The sequence below is a fragment of the Palaemon carinicauda genome, chromosome 7 (genome assembly GCF_036898095.1).
Source record: "Palaemon carinicauda isolate YSFRI2023 chromosome 7, ASM3689809v2, whole genome shotgun sequence".
In the NCBI taxonomy this organism is placed as follows: domain Eukaryota; kingdom Metazoa; phylum Arthropoda; class Malacostraca; order Decapoda; family Palaemonidae; genus Palaemon; species Palaemon carinicauda.
In genome coordinates, this window is record NC_090731.1 from 27,825,459 (window position 1) to 27,838,245 (window position 12,787).

The window sequence follows — 12,787 nt, forward strand, 5'->3', positions numbered from 1 at the left end:
GGCTGGGGAAGAGACTAAACACTAGTTCATATAAACTACGTTTTCAATCTCTCACCGCACATAGCCTGGGGACGAGAATAAAAAACTAAAAACGTTTTATTCTTTCTCCCCGTACAGAGACTAGGGACGAGAGTAACTCGAGAACAATGTTACCCGCTTGAACGGAACGTTTTCTCTCTCTCTCCCTCCGTCTCTATCTCTCTCTCTCTTTCTCTCTTGATTTCGCACCTAAGAGAAGAGCCCAATTACATTTCGTCAAAAAAACATGTTATTTGACCAAAGGAAAAATTTGAAAGGTTTTTCAATTAAAAAGTTCCTTTAAAAAAGAATTTAAAACATTTAAGCTTTGAAAGAATAATGAACAAAACGTCAGAATCGATTTACTCTTTCTGCAAAGTGAAACCGTGATACACTCTCTCTCTATCGTAACGATAGAGCGCAAACTGCGTAGTATAAATAAACTAAACGTTAGTTCATCTTTGAAAACAGTACGAAGACTATTCAAAGAAACTCTTTCATAAAATATTTATTAAAAATATTCATTTAAAAGTTTTTAAATCATTAGCTCTTTAAAAGCTATTTACGATTGCAAAGGGCTCAACGTTGTTTAACTTCGGTTTCCAAGTTAGGACCGCCTACTCTCAGGAAAGGTCGCATATAAACAAAACATTAAAATTTATTATATGTTTATAATAAATGGAAAGATAATCGAAGAGGCCTAATAAAGGCAGAGAGACATAAAATATATAGAGGAAAATCTATAATTAATTTATAACGTGATAAGATAATTACTAAAAGCCTAAACACACTTCCGTCTAAGGGAAGGGTCGGCCATTTAAAAGTGAAAGAAAGTCCATACTCTCTTTGTCACCATAATTAAATCTATCCAAAACGAGTTCAAGATTTAAGATGAAGATAAAACACCTGCACTGCGAAAGCTCAAACCAGAATATAGTACTTCACCAAAGATGATGGGAAAAACTCCAGGTTTCAACAGCGAGTAAAGTACGTCTTGTCGACACGTCGACAGAGAGAAAATTGAGTCTTTGTTTACATGGAGCTTGGTATCTGGCCGACAGATGGCGCTGTTGGGCACACCCGCAACCTGTATAGCGATCGCTGGTGAGTTTTTTCTGTACAGTTTGTCTGTCGAGCAACAGAGTTGCAGCTATATATTCACCGGCTAAGTTAAATATTTAAAAATAACAATTCATATCAATACAAAGGTTAAAAAATATAAAAATAAACTTTATTTTCATCATAACCTTAGAATCAATGTTCACTTTTTAACACCATTTGTAAAATATTATTTGGCCTAGCATACCTTTGGGAAATATAAAGTACATACTTCGACAAAATTTCCGTATTGCACAAGTATTACATATAAATTTTAGGTGTTGCTATATAAACTATGTAGTTGTTAGGGTACTCTAAAGCCCTAAATATATGACTGATATTAACATTTCAAAGATCAACTACAGTTCATAATGGCTGGGATAAGTGATTGATCATCTGTAAGCAAAACATTAAGACCAGTACGGATCGGTATTACTGTACTAAAAAATAAAATACCTTATGTATACAGAAATATTATTAGAGCAAGGGAAAGCATGATGACATCTTTTGTCATGTTAAGAGTTCAAGTACTGTATTGTAAAGCATTTAAACATATGAAATTTCAGAAGTTTTCAGTGCATGCAAGTGTTGGCTGTATTGGTATATCTTTGCTATCCTTTGGAAGAATGTGCCTCCTACATCATAAAATTGTACAAAACACACAAATCCTATCCCTTACATTTTATCTTGTTCATTCTGTTAAGACAATCACATTTATTATTTAAATGTTGCCAAACTGAATAATTCTCAAATGTTTTGTTTTGTATATTTCAGTGCATCAGTCTGATGAGTTTTAAGTAACCTGAATAAATTATGTTAAATCAATTTATGGATGGAATGTCCTGGTCTCAGCTCTTCCAGTAAGGATGTAACACTAAGGCAAAAGGAAAGCTCTAAGAAAACAGCATCCTGTGAATGTTTAAGCAATTGAATGAGCTCTCATGTTAAAAACAATTAAGGAAGACATTTATAGTATCAGAAGGAAGCATACAAGTTTTGTACCAACAATTAAACTATTCAGTAACAAGAGATTACTATGTAAAGCATAGTATCTACTATGTATATCTAAGTGAGATGCTCAACACACATTAGTAAATACCAACTTCTCTTAGTATTAAGGTAAGCTAAGTAAAACAACAGAAAAAGCTCAACGTTATCCAGTTTAAACAAGAATGGGTACTGTAATGGATGTTTTACACAAGCATTAAGAAATTGGACAGGTAATTAGACAGCGTCCTTGGAATTACAGTAGGGAAAAGGTTCCAGTGTTTCAAGCGCCCTATATAAATGTCCTTTACAAAAGATATCAATTTGAAAAGTTGGAGTAGTCTTTTAATAGATTTTGAAAGAGCTATTGTCAGTACCTGTGTGCTATTATAATGTAGTTAATAGCAAAATATCTTTGAAGATTTCATAGCAAAGAATGGAAAACTATAGATAGATCTAAAGGAAAATATTCAAGAGGGAAGATGTAACCTAACTCAATGAACTCAAAAACAACTATGATGTAAAAAATAGAGAGAATATAAAATCAGAGGTGGTTCAAGCAAATAATAGCAAAATAATATAAAGTAATAAGGGACATGCTGTTTATTTAAGGACACAAAGGCTGTTCATTTGGTAATTGGTCTGAGGTATGGATAGGAATGTTGCTCAATTTCTGTGTTTTGTTAAGTCCACAATATCAAAAGGAGTAACTTATCTGCACTATATGCATCTTCTACTGTACCATCTCGTAAGGTATTGCTCATAATTGGCCTTGCAAGGAAAACTATGCAGATCTAGATTTTTTGTAATATACCTTCAATGGCCCCAGCCATACAAGCTTTCCACCTTCTAACTTCTACATTTCCTTCAGTCTATGCTTAACTAACTGTACTACTTTGAATTAGACACGCTTTAAATCTTCATCAACGCACAAGGTTAGACAAGTGGCTGAGCAATTCATGTGTTGTTTGAAAATGGAAGCTACAATGATTCTGTTTACCTTAAGATTTTACAGTAAAATTATAGTAACCTATATGAGCATTTCCCTGACATATCTATAAAGTTAACGTTGATGTCTAATCTTCTTAATTTAGTAAGTACAGGTAAATACTTGAATCTGAAAACTGCCTAAGTACACTAGAAGGATGGGTTGTGTGCAGTGATAGCTTAAAATAGCAGACCAAAATCACAAATTCATGACATTAGCCTTGATTAAAGCATTATACTGTGCTTGATAAAAGTACTGTACAGTATTTGTGGAGGTAAACAAAAATATCTAGCTTATTGTATTCATGTATATATTACTGTGCTATAATATCCCTTTCTATGAGAAATATACAATGTTTATCAACAGTTTGTTTTAGCATGAGGAACTAAAATACACAACAAGCTTGCCCAATTACAATCTTTTCAGAGTGGAGCTACTCTAACCTCCTTTGCACTCTACTAGCAAATATATTTAAAGGTTTAATCCTGTATGGATAGAGGGTTTACTTAAGTTAGTTTTAACTGATTCTTCTAATTATTCTCTTTGAGTGCTTCACCCAACAATTATTAACTCTCATCTTTGCATTGTACTCTACAATGGCTGAGGTAAAGGATTTGTTCTAAAAGTCATAAAGACAATTGAATAAGACAAAATGGAAGTTAGAAGTTGTGATTGGGGATCGGGTATAAAAGGGGAAGTTGGAAAGCCTGACAGATGTTAGAAATACCAAGAACTGATGTTACAACTGTTTAGCTGAAGATTCACAATTATCTTGGAAAAAAGTAAATTTTTCAATGAAATTAAATAATTAGAAAAAGTTTTTTAAAGGTAAACTTCTTTAAAATCTAAATCTTAAAAAGATCAATTACCTATAACCATGATAAATAAAGTAGAGTATAGCAAAGTATTAAACTGTTTTCAAACACAGATGATCTTTTAATACTGTATACAAATAATTTCTCAGCCATATACTGTATTACCATAAAATTACATAATCAAGACATTATTTTAATAATTTAAACTTCACAGCCACGCTATGTGATTTGAATATTATAGAAGTCCTTTGTCTAACCCATCTCCAAAGAACATGAGACGGAATGGCCTATTTTGGCCTTTTCTATTGCTGAATATCATCTTTCGTTTCTAGAAAGATCAGATTTAGTCGAAAAGGCAGCATGATGATGGTTATGAAGTAGATAAAGCATCTCTAAGGCTGATTATCTTCCTGTGCAGTACTTATAAAATTTCCTCTTGTGAATGGAGAAGAAAGTGGCTTCTTCAATTAATGGATAAGCAAGCATACCTGAAAGAAATTTGATAATTATACCATTGAATCACAACATTATTGTACACACAACATTTGTAATGATAAAATTTATTGAGATACTGAAGTTTGAATAATCTGAACATCAAATGATTTACTTGATAGGAGACCCTGCAAGACCACACAATTATATTTATAGGCTAGTAAGATTTTACTTGAATGAACGGGGATACCAAAACAATATCAAGTTATGAAGATAACGAGCTAGGCAAGAAGACAGCATTAAGTTTCCCATTCAAATAACTGGACTAAAATGACTTTAAATACAGCACAGCATATTTGGTTATATAACAAGAAAGAAGTTGAGAAAGATACTGTTTAAATGGTAATAAGTGAATTTTCAAGACCTTGTGTACGAAAGGCTTTCAATATTTTATATATGGTGGTGTTATAGGAGAGTGAATGCTTTCATTTATTTTCTTTTATATAAATATGAATACTATTAAATTTTTCTCAAGCTGAAATATCCAAGTTCTTTCTTCTTATATAAGGAAACAGGGTACAGGCATTATTTGTAGTCTGTTACTTAACCCTATTAGTTCTGGCAACATAAGAAGAAGAATGCATATTTCATTCATCAACCATTGAGATTACTCTGTATTAACATGAACTTTATGTTGATTACAATCATAATTCTTCCATATAAATGGTAGGAAGTGATAAGGCCCAAACAAAACCCCTGAACTTCACAATGCATGGTTGTGTCAATGCAGAGCTTAAAGACCTAAAGCAAGCCATTCACGATCAGCAATTACTGAAGGAATTCCTTCAAACTTGGCAAAACTGATCGTGAATGGGGTTGTTTGAGGCCTGTCAGTACAACTGTCAGTTACACTGATGAGAATCAAACTCTGCATGATTTTGGAGGCGGGGCTAACGCCCACTAAAGGGAACATTGACCGTGAATGGCCACCAGTAAGTTAAGTTATCAGTGTGAACCACATGGCCAGAGTGTGAGGAATGTTGTTGCAGAGATTTGAGTGAAGTTTAAGTAGTTAAGATGCAGGAAGATAGAGAATTTTGGGGCGAATTTTTTCAGTTATACAAAGAATAGCCATGCCTTTGGCAAATTAAGTCAAAACATTATCTGAATAAATATAAAAAAACGAAGCGTATGGAAAATTAGCAGAAATACTTAAAGAAAAGTATCCTGATCCAACCACAGACTTAGTGAGGAAAAAAATCAACATCTACTGGAGTAATTTCAGGAAAGAAGCAAAAAAAAAAAAGTCGAAGATTCTATGCGGTCTGGAACTGGGGCACATGATGTGTATACGCCAACTCGGACTTACTATGAGATTTAATGTTTTTAAAGGATCAAGAAGCTATTAGAACATCCATCTCTAATTTACAAGCACATGAGGAAGCCATTTCGATTGTCTAATCACCACGGTAGCCTATCCTACACTGATGAACGCACTGACCGTTAGTGGACGTCCTAGTTCTGACACTGAAGGAATTCCTTCAGTAATTACTGATCGTGAATGGGCTGCTTAATAACTCAGACATAAAATCCTACCATACATAAATGACAAAATTATAGCAGAGTTTGTATTTTTCCTAACATACAAACCCAAATTCTTTACTATAAGAGATATTCTAGCGCGAGCTGGAAAAATACGGCAGAAAACCTTAACAAGGCGGTAGTTATCCACCTGTTAGTGGTGGGGGACTGCCGGTAAGTAGCTACTGAATACCTTCAATGGATTCTAGCTGGGACTATTTTTAGGGGGCAGTGACGGAAGGAAGATTTGTGTAAAGAATTCGGGTTTGTATGTTAGGAAAAATACAAACTCTGTTATAAGTTTGTCATTTGTTCCTACACTTGAAACAAACACTCAATCTTTACTATAGGAGACTGAGTCTTGAGGCCAGGGTGGTCAAGGAGTTCCCTATTCCTAGGGAAGATAGTCCTCAGACTAGACTCATTTGACAAAAAAATCTCCCGTTAAACTTTTCTTTGTAGATCCCCATAATCTAAGCACGACTGAAAGTTTGTAATTACGTGGAAACAAATGTTTCAGGATGAAGAGGGTCAGGAACATTCGACTCGGACCCTTTCATAATTAGGATTCCCTCGACCTTGAAAAGGGGAACCCTCGTGACTACGAGTATAACTAATACCATGTGAGAGGAGTCAGATGAGTTTCATACCTTATTTCCATTGGCGAGTCCAGCTGAAACTGGTTACAGACTAGGATACCCAGATGGGAGGGAGAAGGAAGCGCAGAAGATAGATGGATGTCCTTCTAAAAACCTAGTGTAACACAGAATCCTCGACCAATGGCTACTGTCCCCTGAAAGAGCGTAAGGTAGCTACAGCACCTGCTGACCTGCCCCAATAGGCCCTATAGAAAAGGTGTTAAGAGACCTATGTGTCACGTCAGTTAAATAGTGAGTGGTGAATGTAGATTGGCGTTTCTAGACTCCAGCGCTTAAGACTTGGGAGACTGAAAATTTTTTCTTAAATGCCAGTGAGGCAGCCACTCCCCTAACTTGATGGGCTTTGGGTTGAACTGCCTCTGGGTCTCCGTGAATGGCTCTCGCAATAACTTTCTTGACCCAGAAAGAGATGGTGTTGCGAGAGATTTTCTTCTTTGCCTTGTTGGTACTGAGGAAGAGATGACGGAGGCGTGATCTGAAAGGTCTCGTGCGCTTCAGGTATTTCCTTAGCGCCCTGACTGGGCACAGTAGCAATTGGTCTGTATCCTGTGTTACCTTATTGAGGCTGGAAAATTGAAATTCTCTAAACCTCTCATCGGCCGAGGAAGGATTCGGAGTTTTGGCCACAAAGCCTGGAACGAAGTTGAGCGAGACTTCCCCCCATCCTCTAGAATGGGTGACTTCGTAGGACAGACCATGTAGTTCACCGACGCTTTTTGCCGAGGCCAGAGCTACTAGGAAGATGGTCTTAAGGGTTAGGAAGTAGTCAGAGGTCCTATTTAAGGGCTCATAGGGTGGACCCTTCAAGGAGCGTAAGACCAGGGACACGTCCCAAGGTGGTGGTCTCATCACAACTGGGGTGCAAGATCTCTCAAAACCTCGAATCAACAAGGTGGTATCTTCTGAGGTGGAAAGGTCAACCCCTCTCAGTCTACAGATGAGGCTTAAGGCTGAACGATAGCCTTTACTTGCCGAGACTGAGAGTAGTTTTTCCTCTCTGAAGTACACAAGGAAGTCTGCCACTAATGGAAGAGAGGGATCGAGTGGAGACATGCCTCGCCCTCTACACCAAGCTGCAAACACTCTCCATCTTACTTGGTAGAGATTTGTGGAAGATTAGCGCAGGTGCCTAGGCATGTGCTCAGCCACCTTCCCTGAAAAGCCTCTGCTACTGAGGAGTGACTGGGCAGCCTCCAGGCGTGAAACTTCAGGAAGGGGATTCTCCCGTGGGGGACACCACAGTGTGGCTGCGTAAGCAGAAGGGGTTCTGGAGGAAGAAACCGGGGGGGGGGGGGAGAAACACTCGCAGGAGAGACAGACGGACCTAGTTTCCCCCACAAAGGATGATCAGGAATGGGGGAAACAAAGTCGGCAGCAACCGCTGGAGAGTCTGGAAGGGCAGAAGAGTCGGATGAGATCATAGGTGACACCTCTGACACCACAACGTCGACAAGGGCCACAGGATCTACCTCCGATGGTGACGATGCCTGCTGCACAGTAGCACCCTTGCGCATGAATTGCAGCAATGCGTCCTTGGAGGGCGGACCCGAGAGCCCCAAGGACGACCAAACCTGTAACAAAGGAGTTAGTGACATGGCCTCACCCGGGAGGAGAGGTGGGGCCGCTTCGCTAGGGGAAGCCACACCATCTCTCGAGGACCGTGGTTGGTCGACATTAAATTGGTCTACGCTACTACTCGACGGTCTCTTGGGAGAGACCGAACGAGTAGGAGCTTCGGAGGAGGGTTGGGAGATGGAAGAAGAGGCCTTGGGTTTCTCCCCCTTTGAAGGAACCTTCGAAGGAGAAATATCCTGGTTAGATTTCTTCTTCCGCCGTCGACCAAACCTCTCCCAGTGGGAGGTAGACCACTCCCTACACTTATTATCACAATGACACCGTTGACCTCTGCATGCGAGACAAAGGGTGTGAGGATCTGTGTCCAACGCCGACATAAATGTTTCGCAGGGCTGGCCAGTGATTCCAGGGCAGGTGCGCAGAAGTCAACACGCACACACACATACTAGAAAAAGAGAAAGCAAATAACAGATTAAGGGCAGTCCAAAACAATGCGAAGGATGAAGAGCGGCCATGTCCGTTCATCATTCGAGCCAAAAGTAAAGGGAGCTAAATCACAGGTGTATGAGGAGGGGTGGTAGCAAGCTAACCCCCTACCACCCGCTAACTAGCGGTGTGGGTGGTTAACCCTCGGTAAACTTTAATGGCTCGTCATTTCAGCTTCGCCAAAAGTAATACCCCTAATAAATAGCGTGGTTTGTATTCCAGTTACGGAACAAATAAATTACTTTAATCTATAACCCTTCTCTCAATTGGTGTTTGCGCTACAAAGGATATATTATTTCAAAGTACAGTATGTGCAAGAAGGGTAAGTAACAAGGAGGATGTAGGACCCCAATGAAAAGACATGGAGATGAGATTCAGGTTTAGGTAGCAATACCTTAGGCTAGAATTTTAAAACGTCTCTATTTAAAAAGTATGGATTTTTGCAAAATAGCTCATTTTCATCAGAACTGTTCAAAGCACCAATAAATACACCAAATTTTTTATTAATTTCTTCATTAGGGGAACACATCTACACCGTGACATAGAAAAAAGCACTACAGTATATAGAAATTCCTAATCTTTGTACTATAGTAATATTTTAATGAATTTATAAATTTTGGCCTTAAGGAAAAGAATTGGAACCTAGATGGCCATTCAAAGGGATGCCAAAGAGATGCTGTGAAGACCCTCAAGTACTGATAAGCTAATAGTAGACTACCATGAGTGAGATGTAGTAACGCTATGACCAGTGGTGGCCAGTGTATGGGCACTATGAAACTTCAGCACCACTATTATTAAAAACAATCAATATAAGGATTTTTTCTTTTTAGATTATACTTGCACAATTTATAATCCTTAAGCATAATGTCAGTAGCCATCTCTCAGTTTTTGAAAAAAAAAAAAAAAAAATATCTTTGGTATGGAACTGAGCACTTCACAGTTCCATCGGTGTGATTTTTGGCTGTCAGTGGCATGTGCACATTGGAAGCTGCACACCAGTCTGCAAGGGAGAGAGCAGTGCTAGTGGAAAGTACTGTTGTTTTACTCCACATGTGTTGTGCTTGAAAACCATGTACCAAGAGAAAAATTATGGACCTTTTAGTGCAATTTAAAATAAGAACGAACTTAATTTTTATATGAATGGATCAAGCTTGAACAGTAACAGTTCAGTTTACAGAAAAGAAAAAAAAATGTTTGATACTGTTCTTTCAGGATTCTCTCAAGTCTCTGAATGAATTTTATAATACAGTACACCTACCAGTTTTTTTTTTTTCTTCAAAAAATCAAAACAAAAGCTGAACATTTTCTGGAGCCACACTCCCACTAATTTTAGCTATGAGGTGCCACTGGGTAAGCCTGAACCCTAATCTATGTACTGAGTTGATATCCTGAATAAACCAAGATATTTATATAATTAAACTTCAATAAAAATATAAAAATTATTAGATAAAACCGACAAAAAATCTACGGAACTCATATGAAAGCGACTAGCAAACCTCTAGCATTTCACCAACCTCATTATAACTGTGATTTAGATTTAGAGTGATTAGGGCTATGAGGTTAAGGACAAACTCTGGAATTTATTCTGGTTATTTGCTGAGAAATGTTTCCTATATCGTAACTAAATTGGTTGCCCCATAAGGTTAATGTTGAAGAGGTTAGACAACAATAGAGAGAAGAGATAAAGAACAAAGCTATTATGAAGGCTAAACTGAGGGTGTAGCTTGGGCCTGAAGGGACACTATTAAGAACCATAAGTAATGTCGACAGTGCACCTCATTCTACTGGAATCAGGCGAATATTTACCTAAAAAAAATAATAAAAAACCAAACCTGGTGTTCCTTTTGATTCATGAATCACGGCTACATAACCTGGAGTTAGGGCTTGTAAGGCTACTCAACACCAAAGTGCAGTTAAACTATGAATTGAGTTATGAGAGGTTGGACAGCAAAATAGAGGAAAATAAGTGGGAATGGAGGTAAAATATGACACAAAGTGACAGTAAATAATAACACTAACACCAACCGCATGTATGACGATACATGTACAGCATTCATATTCCTTCGCCTCTCTCTGGCGAATCACGATACTTTTGTCACAAACACATTGAACCCCTTGAAAAAATTCTGATAATTTCCTATCTTCCCTCAGTATTTTCATGTGTAAAACCATATGTCACCAGTTAAACAAACAAGTATATGACCTAACCTAACCTACCTTGTTGCTTTTATTATATATCAGGGAGGTGTTAAGAGTTCATCTATACCACGTCCCTTTATACTAACCAAGGGTAGGATGTAGGGTAAAATTGGATAAGTACCCAGTAAGCCTACCATAGATAATGAATGATGGTCCCAAGATTAGTTAGTTCCTGTGGAGGGGGTTTCAAAGTCTTATTTAAACTAATCCACAAATACATCCAAAACAAGGATATTATTTACCTTATTACTAATCCTTGAATATTATTCATCACCATTCTCTTAAGCTATTTACAGCCAGAAAATTAAGGCTACTAACAGGGCCTCATTGGCCATATACCTATCCTAGTCATGGGGGTAGGCTACCATGACTTCTCCTGAATATTAAACCTAACAATATTTAGTGTAAAATGTAATAGAAAGGTGATCACACAGTATTAATAAGCAACATTAACTTACTTCAGTAAATAAGAAAGGTGGAATTGATGAGAAAATCAGAACAAAATTTCTGAAGCGGCGTAAGGAAAATGGCGTAACATATGGACTCGCAATGACCATTCTACACACCCACGATCCACTCCACTCACTGTCCAATCAGTGTTACCAACAAATTTTTGCTAGCCTAAATTATGCTAGTCGGATGAAAAATATATGCTAAAAAGCAAGAATCTATCCTAAATGTGGTATGAAATAATGCAATAATTATGCTCACTAATTATTATTATTACATTAAACATTTCCATAATACATTTGAGTTAAAATAACATAATGGACTTTTTCAGTGTTTATATTAGGTGAAATGATACGAATGTGACTGTTTTGATTTAATAATTGGATATATTTGATGAGAACTTGTTAGAAAATTGAAATAAAATATCCTTTTTCTTTCATATTTCACGTATGCAATTAGCTACCTGCACAATGCGTGAAAATCTCTTCAAACATGATTAACATTTTGATACTCATATAAAGAAAAAAAAATACTTTACTTATGAAGGAAAACATATGTATACATTCACACTTCACTGACGATATAAAGAAAACGAACCAAAAAAAAAAAAAAAAAAAAAAAAAACAAACATACTTTACTTATAAAGGAAAACATATGTAGGCCTATACACTCATACCTTACTCACTAAGATCCGACCCCCTCGTTATAGTATATGCCTTCTCTAGCAATCAACTCATTTGTTAGATTGGCGTTTTTAAGGCGGTTTCTCTTTTCATTTTTTTTTTCAAGTTTACAGAGGAAAATATTCTTTCGCAATCAGCATTACTGACAGGAATTGTTAGTAAAGCTTTTGCCAATTTAGACAAATTTGGATATTTACCACTTTGGTCGATTTTTGACCAGAACATTTCAGTATCCATAGTGGCATTTTGAGAAAGAATATTATTTGCCTCCTCGCTCATTACCAGCAACCTCCATTCATTATCCAAATCTTACTCCTCTTCTGCTGCAATGATTCCAGGAAACTTTGCAGAAATATCTACTATAGACAGTTTATTGCCTCGGGCAACTTCATTTGGGTCAAGGAGGGAACAAATAGATGTCAATGTTGGGTCACTAAGAGGAAGGCGCTTTTGAAGTTGAGCTGCCAGTTCTACTACAAACAAGTATAGCCTAAATCCAGGAATTATCTGCATTGTACTTCAAATATTGTGGAAGTATGCTAGAATTATGCTAAATATCTGATTATGCTAGAATTTATGCTAAGCTCCAGATCTTGGGCGAAATTATGCTAGAATTATGCTAAAAATCTAATTATGCTAGAATTTATGCTAAGCCCCAGATCTTATGCCAAATTATGCTAAAAGCATAAAATTATGCTAAATTTGGTAACACTGTGTCCAATCCATTCCGCAAACTGGGAAATGTCGTACAGTGTCAAACCCGAATTATGAAAATCTCCTTAAAAATACTTCATAAGTATACATATTTACTTATAA

General features: G+C 37.1%; 1 long non-coding RNA gene across 1 annotated transcript; it reads right to left on the reverse strand.

Moving 5' to 3' along the window:
• Positions 1–3,384: 3,384 nt before the first annotated feature.
• LOC137643537 (uncharacterized) lies at positions 3,385–11,429 on the reverse strand. The gene is made up of 2 exons (XR_011044996.1): positions 11,297–11,429; positions 3,385–4,394 (listed from the first exon to the last, which is right to left on the reverse strand). It is a non-coding gene; the product is annotated as an uncharacterized lncRNA (long non-coding RNA).
• Between the last annotated feature and the right edge of the window lie 1,358 nt (positions 11,430–12,787).